General features: G+C 41.4%; 1 long non-coding RNA gene across 1 annotated transcript; it reads left to right on the top strand.

Moving 5' to 3' along the window:
- Positions 1 to 692: 692 nt before the first annotated feature.
- Positions 693 to 1586, top strand: LOC145590591 (uncharacterized). Its single transcript, XR_014102101.1, has 2 exons — positions 693 to 986; positions 1254 to 1586. It is a non-coding gene; the product is annotated as an uncharacterized LOC145590591 (long non-coding RNA).
- Positions 1587 to 8912: the final 7326 nt, after the last annotated feature.

The raw sequence follows: 8912 nt of genomic DNA, 5'->3' as shown, positions 1-8912 counted from the left end.
TTACAACGACCACAATGCCACTTGACGATGGGACATAAATAATTGTGCCCAAATACTAGGTGCCCCATCCGGAGTGGCTCAAAGACGAGGCGTTTTTCTCCGCCTATGGTCTAAGTACCATGTTTGAGAGACATATGTAGGCCCTTAACAAGGAATATTATATGTTTGCCTTTTTCATTTTTTGATTAGTCATTTATCTAACTGCCCGCCCTACTACAAAAAAGGCCTAAGGAACCACTCTTAAGGCACCATATAAAACACTAATCCAGTTTCTTAGATTAAGAAACCTAATAGAAGAGATATCTGGTTTCTTAAGTGAAAAATAGGAAACATATATCACAAAAAACCGGTTTCTTAGGGCTTGTTTGACATCGTTTTTTGTTTTCAGTTTTAAGTTTTTTTGAAAACAAAAAACCAAAAAAGGAAACAAGAAAAAGGTGTTTCCACTTTTTTGTTGTCAATTTTTCAAAGTATCATTATCTTAATAAGTTTGACTAATTTTTTATTCATTATAAGACATATATGATATGATTTTGAAAAACAAAAAACCAAACAACAGAAAATCACAAACAAACCCTTAGGTTAAGAAACCTCACATGAGAAATATTTGGTTTCTTAGATGTTATAATAAGTAACCATACATCACTAAAATCCGGTCTTATATTTCATTTAATATTTAATCATTAAAAAAATTTAAAAAAGGTAAAAACCCCTAATCTACCTTCATATTAACTGCCGCCCCCTTCCGCATTCCTCTTATCCTCCTCGATCTCCATAAACGAAACCGTCCCTGAAATTCAGGCCTCCTCTCTCCTCCATCTCTACTTGATCTTAATTTTTGATTTCCATCAATTCTCTCTCATCTCTATTTTAATCTCTATAGTTTCTCTATACATCTTATACTAACAGATCTGACGCTTTCTCGCTTTCGTCTTCTCATCACAACGAATCCCGACAAGATCATTTTCTTTCTCCTTGGTTTTTCGGTAAGCCCCCTTTCAATCTCCATTGTGGGTAAAAATATTTTCTAACTTAATTTCTTTTTCCTTCTTTATTTTACAATCTTTTTTATGTTCTCTTTATCAAATTGTGCACTTCAATTCACAATAATTATTTGCCTAAAGATTGTATGCATATAGAATTTCATTCTTATCTTTTTAAATTCAAGTTTGTTACACAGTTTCGAGTATTGATTTGTTTTTTTCTTGGTTGGAATCGATTGATTTTTATTTATACATCTATTTTTTTCGCAGTAAAACTACATTGAATTTGACCAAGTCAAAGTAAAAGAGGATATTGCAGACATGCGCGATTGAAGAATGTGAAACGGAGCAACCGTATTGCTTGAATCTGGTCAAGATTAGTGTTATACGGAGTAGTTCATAGTAAGATTGTAATGTAGCATTTTTATTTTCTCTGAACAATGCAATTTTAAGGTTCATTTAGTCAACTACTTGTATTTTTACGCGTAATGGTTTTTATGCGTAATGGTGTCAGTAAGTATTTTTAGGAATAAGATTGTAATGGAGTAATCCATAGTTAAACGTAGCTCCCCTTTTATTAGGCATTGCTCACATTTTTTTTTTATGATTTTCTATTTTTACCCCTATCAAATAAATACCCACGACTCACTCCACGACACTCATAACTCTCATACTTCACTCGCATACTCTCATTCACTCTCATTTTATCTCTAAAATTTAAAAAAAAAAAATTTAAAATTGAAAAAAAAAAAAAGCCACAACATTGATCACAATAACAATAAAAGTACTGATACTAATTACTCATTAATCACAAAATGAATAATAATCCAAATAAAATAATATAAAGATTAAAAAAAAAAATATACATCCGCCCAAAAATTTAGGATCCACCTAGGGTGGATCCTAATTTTTTAAGTGGATCTACCTAGGTGGATTCACTTAAAATTTCTGGATCCACCAAGGAAGATTCAGAAATTTTAGGTGGATCTCCCACATCCGCCTAAAATTTCAGGACCTTCCTTGGTGGATCCGGAAATTTTAAGTGGATCTACCTAGGTGTATCCTAATTTTTTAAGCAGATGTTTTATTTCAAAATTTTTTTTAAAAAAAGTACGACGACTTACAAAATCCTTGGACGAAGCTTTCGGTGTCGGATGTGGTAGTGTCGGGAATTTTTTTTTACCATGTGGTAGTAGATGGAGGGGTCGGGAATGATATTATACCATTATACCATACAACTTACATAAAAGGCAATATTGTCCTTCCATGTCAAAAAGGGAGCGTTAGTATGTAAAATGAGAGCGACGTTTAGCAATTCAGTTTTTTTTTTTGCATTAATTTTTTTTAGAAATTTAACAATTGAATTGTAAGTAGAACTGATTCCTATTTTTAGTCGGATAGATCTTTAGAAAATATTGATATATTTGTTGAGTTGATTCGTGGGCAAAAAGTAACCACTGTATGATTTTTTTTAATTTTTTTTTTTAAAAATAAAATATCAAAGAGACCGGCAATCTCTAGATATAGGTTTCTTAGACTAGTATCTAGGAAACCGGTAATCTAAAAACATTCGGTGCCTTGCACCTGTTTATTTATGGTCTTACAATGATCTAAGAGACCAGTGAAAAGGAAGAACTAGTCTCTTTGCATAATCTAAGATACCAGGCAAAAAACAAGGTCTCTTATGCTAAGAGACCTACTACCTAAGCATCGGTCAATTTTCGGTTTCTTAGATATATTTTGCACGAATCCTAGGCCATATTTGTAGTAGTACCAGTTGATTTCTCTTTGCAACAACCGCTGACAAGACGCCTGCAGCTCAGGTTCGAAAGGATCTTTTGGAGCAAAAGAAGGCCTAGGCATCGGCCAAGAAAGATGGGGTAAGGCCCGCCTGTCCTCATAACTCGTAAGGATTTATTTCAATCAAACTAACATGCCGGTTGTCCTATCTCGGAGTGGGAGCAAGATTGTTCCCCGGTCGATTACCAAGATGCTCAAACGGGATCGGCTGGATGATCCCAAGAAGACCCCCGCCAAGGTAGCAAGGACTCAAACAACCCATACAGTATCTTCGGTGCTGTCTGGGCAGAAAAGACCAACAACCGGAGGTAAAATCCTATCTGCATTGAAGGCTCTCAGCGAGAGCGCTGAAATGGGCAGTAAAGAGCCGAACGTCTCAGAGACGCGGAAGGGTCGCATGCCACTCGGTGCTGCATCCGGTTCTGCAGCGGCTGTGGGCGCAAGGGACCCTCAGTCTGGAACTCTAGGTATGAACTGCTGTCTGGAACTCCCCTGGTCGTTTGACTACTTGGTGCGAGTAAAATCTCATGCTTCTCAGTTTGGGGATTTGCCGAGTAGCAGGCACGATATTGGTGCGGCCTATACTGCTTCCTCACAAAACCCTTTCTTCTGGTGCAGATACATCCCAGAAATGGCCAGACATACAACAGTATGCCAGGTAGGTGTTGAGGACCCTTACCTGGTCAGATAAGGACCGGGTCCCTGGATTGCAGCAGGTTAACTTTGTCCAGATCCTTGCCCTGCTAGCTGAGGTAATTTGTATCCTTTTCATGATGTATAATTTTGCAAGAAAATTAGCTAACTCTTTCTCACCGCCTGTGCTCTTTCAGGCAATGCTGAGGGTAGACGGGTCGAAGACCCCGTTTAGGAAGAAGAAGGAGGAGGTAAGAGATGCCAAAAACCGGGCGACTAATGCCCTCAACTCTGCTGAATATCGATCTATTATTGGTGACGTTGAAACTAAAGCCCTGGAGATGCAACAGGATGAACTGATCAAGGAGCTCAAGGCTGCGGTGGAGATGGCCAATAACAAAGTTACCAACTTGGAGCTTGAGCTCAAAAACGCTAAGTCTAAAATCAAGGCTTTGGAAGCGGCTGACACAGAGAATACCAAGCTGAGGGAAGACATCAAGCAGCTCCAGGTGGATATGGCTTATATGCAGGCGGCGTATAGTGCTGCACTCAAGCAATAGCAAGAGCGGCTGGTGGCGGAAAATAAGAAAGATAATGAGGAGCGCATGAAACTCGCTTGGAAACTCATTGACCCAACACCAACTGGGAGTACTTCAGTTTGAGATATCAATATGCCTCTGAGGTATATGATAATCAACAGTTAAACCATCCGCGCCGCCACCTTTCAAGGAAAGAGCCTCAGATCAAGGAATCGAGATTGCCTCACATGAGGAAGATGAGGAGGGAGAGCCTAACAAGCAAGCTCCGGTTGACCCAACACAGGCTCAACCTGATCAGACTGCAGCTGACCTCCTACCTAGCCAAACCAAGGCGGTGCCTCCTCCCCAGCAACCCTAAATTTCCAGCGGCAGGATGCCAAGTGTTTTCTCCGGCCTGTGTGCCGTGTATCTTTGTATTTTACGGACTGAGGAGTTGGGTACTTCAACAATCTCTTTTTCTGTCTTTCCCGGATGCGTATCCGGTTAACATTATCACCAGGCCATTTGGTCGGGTTTAAATTATGATATATGCCGACTGAGTCGGTTTTGTTCTTATTTTCTAAAATTTTCAATTTTTGCATTTGAATCTTTGCATACATATATACTTGAATTTTTGCATAACTCGTTAACAACATGCGGAAACTGACGAACCCACTGTACTTGCCCTTGGGCGGCTGTGTTGTTGGTTTCGAAGCTTGATTGATTGATTAACTTGGAAACTTTTTATACTTTAAGGAGTGTGAGATGTTCCTAAGTCAATCAATCACAATAGTGATTGCCTCGAACCAAGTACACAGCCATTCAACACAACAAGCGGACCAGCCGTTTGCCCAGGCGGTTTGAGTAGTTTTATTGAACTATTTTGCCACCGCCTTGGGTATCTGCAACTCAATTACACTATATGTCCGTTTGCCCCATTGAAAGGACTTGTATAATTTCGAAAAATAATCTAAGTTAGAACTTCGGTCGGTCACCGGCTGATGTCTTTAGATATCCGGTACTCATGGACTTGGTTACTCTCTTTAGATTACTTTGGTCAGACGACTATGAGTTGGCCAATTAGGCCGTTCAATTTCGGCCTTCTGCATATGTTTGTAGAGCAATGTGCCACCCAAATAGGAGATGCTCTCAGCGACGATTCCACCCTGATGGGCGTCGTCGGACGCCTTACTCATATTGGAGTAGACGAATTTATAAATTTAAATATTATCTGGCCATTGGCCTCACGTCTTTGTCATACGTTCATTTAGCCACTAAGTTTTTGTACTTAGTTTATTATTTTTAGTTTTTAAAAGAGCGCCGTCTGTACATTGTACAAATGACATTTCAGACATTCCAAATGTATATAAAGCAACAAATAATGGAATTGGAAATAAAAAGCAACTTTTCATTGACAGGCTTTTCATTTACAAAAATTTATAACTCTTAGAAGTAGTACTTTTGATGTTATCTACATTCCAAGTTTTACGCAGCCGCCTACCGTCTGGGGTTTCCAGGCTGTAGGTGTCGTTCCTTACTTCTTCATAAATCCGGTAGGGAGCTTTCCAATTAGGGGTTAACTTTCCCTGCTCATTGGCCCTATCGGTTACCTCCATTTTCCGTAACATAAAGTCATTCTCTTTCAGAGGCCGTTTGTGCACTCTCTTGTTGTAGGCACGAGTCATTCTCTGATGGTAAACCTTATGATGCAAGGCGGCATTATCCCTGTGTTCCGGGTGTAAGTCCAATGCTAGCCGCATGGCCTCCCAAGTTGCCTCTTCATCATATAACATGACTTGAAGAATCGGCTCATAATGCTCGATGGGCAAGATGACATCAACACCGTAAACCATGAGAAATGGTATTTGACTGATTGCCCCTTTTTCAGTTGTGCGGATGGCCCATAGGACATGAATTAATTTTTCAGCCCATAAACCACCGACCCTTTCTATTTTCTTTTTATTGCCGTCTGAGATGAGTTTGTTGAAGGCTTCAACTTGGTAGTTTTCTTAAGGTCGGCTGACTAATGCAAAACAATGTGAGATCCCTTGATCTCCCAACCAATTCTTGAGCTGAGGCGTCTCAAACTGAGGGCTATTTTCAAAAACCATAGACATAGGTACCCCGAACCAAGTTATGATGTTCTTCCAAATGAAAGAGATAGCATCCTTAGTATTGATATTTTTGACCTCCTCTGCCTCAACCCTCTTCGTGAAATAATCTATAGCCACAAGAATGTACTGTTTTCCGCCTGGCGCAGGCGTATACGGACCCAAGATATCCATGCCCCATTTAGCAAACGGGACTGGGCTATGAATTGTTGTCAGGTCAGTGGACGGTTGACGGATGAGCTTGCCAAACCTTTGGCACTTGTTACATTTTTTGACTATCTTCATGGCATCTGACTCAAGAGTGGGCTAGAAATAATTCTGTCGCTTGGCCCTGACAGTGAAATATATACCGCCTATGTGGGAGGTGCAGAATCCCGCATGCAATTCTTCGAGAACTTTCTGCCCCTTTTCTGGGGTAACACACTTCAATAGAGACTTTAAGAAACCTACTTTGAAGGGTTCTCCATTTCTCATCTCGAAGTTTGCAGCTCAATTTTTCATGACAGCCGCTTCCTGTGGTGAATCAGGTAGCCTGCCATCCTGCAGGTATACCCGGATGCCATCCATCCAGGTAGAGATTCGGTCAAGTACTCTAATGGGCTATTCTTTAATAATACTTCGTTTTTCCATAACTTTCCAAAAACCTGACCGAGGGGTATCACAGGAGGCGGAGGATGCCAATTTTGATAGTGCATCCACCTTATTGTTTTCAGACCTGGTCACTTGACTCAGATGGAATTATTCAAGTGTCCTATCTTCAACTTTGACTGCCTAAAGGTATTTGATCATAGCCGAATGGGTGGCTTCATAGTCACCATGGTATTGGCTTACGACCAATTGTGAATCAAAGTAGGCGTCAATTTTCGTTGCCCCAACAACCTTACACATGCGGATGCCGGCTAGCAGGGCTTCATACTCTACCTTATTCTTTGAGGCTTGGAACTTGAACCGTAGTGGATACTTATATTTGTCCCCTTTAGGAGACTAACAGATTACGCCTACACCACAACCGTTCATAGTAGAGCTCCCGCCTACGCACACTTTCCAAACTTGATCAGTATTATCCGGTGCAACCTGCCGTGTTATTTCGACAATGAAGTCAGCAAACGCCTGACCCTTCACTGCCTTTCTTGGTTCGAAAGTGATTTCAAGGCTTTGAATTTCAATAGCCCATTTGAGCATCCTACCGGATGACTCCAAGGTTGTCATTGGCCGTTTGAGTCGTTGGTCGATATAGACCACCACCGGATGTGCCACGAAGTAAGGTTTTTGCTTCTTGAAAGCCATGAAAAGAGAAAGGCCAAAATTTTCATCCATGGGGTACCGTAGTTTAGCATTTCTAAGCACATGGCTAATGAAATAGACCAAGAGATGGATGCCGTCTCTCTCATCAAGGAGAACAACACTGAGGGCATGATCTGAGACGGCTTAGTACATGTAAAGAGTCTCTTTGGGTAGAGGGCTAACAAGCCTTGGCAGAGAGTGTAAGTGTTCTTTCAACTTCTGAAAGGCCGCCTTAGCATCATCCCCCAATTCAGACCTTGTCTCCTTTCTGATCGCTTAGAAGAAATAGAGGCACTTGTCACCTGACCGGCTGAGGAATCTCTTACAGTACAGGGTGACTTCATGTCAATCACCGCCTGTATCTTTTATGGGTTGGCCTTTATCCCCCTTTGATCAATAAAAAAGCCAAGAAACTTCCCATACTCAACACCAAAGACACACTTCTTGGGATTAAGCATGACCTTGTGCTACCTGAGTGTGGTGAAGGTTTCTTGGGGGTCAGCAAGATGATCCGTCTGTTTCTTGGATTTGACTATCATGTCATCAATGTACGCCTCTACATTCCTCCGAATCTGATTAATGAAGACAATATTAATCATCCGTTGGAAAGTAGCAGGCGCATCCTTCAAGCTAAACGACATCACGGTATAACAGAATAACCCCTGATCGGTGACAAAAGCTGTCTTCTCTTGATCTTTTTTCCTCAGGGGTATCTAGTGGAAACCTTAGTAGGCGTCCATAAAACTCATCAAGGCATGCCCCGCTGTAGAGTCGACCAGGCTGTCGATCATTGAAAGCGGGTAATTGTCCTTTGGACATGCCTTGTTCAAGTTAGTGTAATCTACACACATGTGCCAGGTACCATTCGACTTCTTTACAACCACTACGTTTGCAACCTAATCAAGAAAGTTACATGGCTGAATGAACCCAGCGTCTAACATCTTTTTAACCTCCGCAGCTGCCGCTTGACTTCTCTTCTCGCTGTGATTTCTTTTCTTTTGCTGGATGGGCTTCTTTTTAGGATCAACGGCGAGTTTGTGGACAGCGAGATCCAGGGTGATGCCTGGCATTTTCTCCACTTAAAAGGCAAAAATGTCTTTATATTCCTTCAGTAGAAGGTGCAAGTCTGCACCCAACTTAGCAAAAGTAATCATCCCCATCTTAACAGTTCGCTCTGGGCGGCTGTCATCAAAAGGAATATCAATGTGATCGCTAGCTGGCTGGGGACGGAGCTCCTCTAACCGTTCCCCGGTCAGTGATTGATATTCCTTCTCCTTTTTCACCTCTACTAGTTGGATCGGGATCGTCTAACATCGCCAAGGTCTATTGGCTCCTCTCCTTGGCCGGCTGTGGCCACAGTAGGCTAGACGTCTGAGAGGTAAGACTCTCTTGCCGTCTTCTGATCCTCGTTAAGGGAGCTAACATAACCATCATCCTTTTCATATTTCAGCAGCATGAGGGACGGGATTATAACCGCCTTGGATTCGTTCAACGTTGGGCGACCCAAAATGATGTTATAGGCGGTCAACTCCTCAACGACCAAGAACTTGACGACCAGGTGTCGTACTTCCCCTTTCTCTCCC

The sequence above is a fragment of the Chenopodium album genome, chromosome 18 (genome assembly GCF_948465745.1).
Source record: "Chenopodium album chromosome 18, dcCheAlbu1.1, whole genome shotgun sequence".
Taxonomy (NCBI): domain Eukaryota; kingdom Viridiplantae; phylum Streptophyta; class Magnoliopsida; order Caryophyllales; family Amaranthaceae; genus Chenopodium; species Chenopodium album.
Note: the sequence above shows the minus strand (reverse complement) of the source record. Positions and strands in the feature narration are given on the sequence as shown.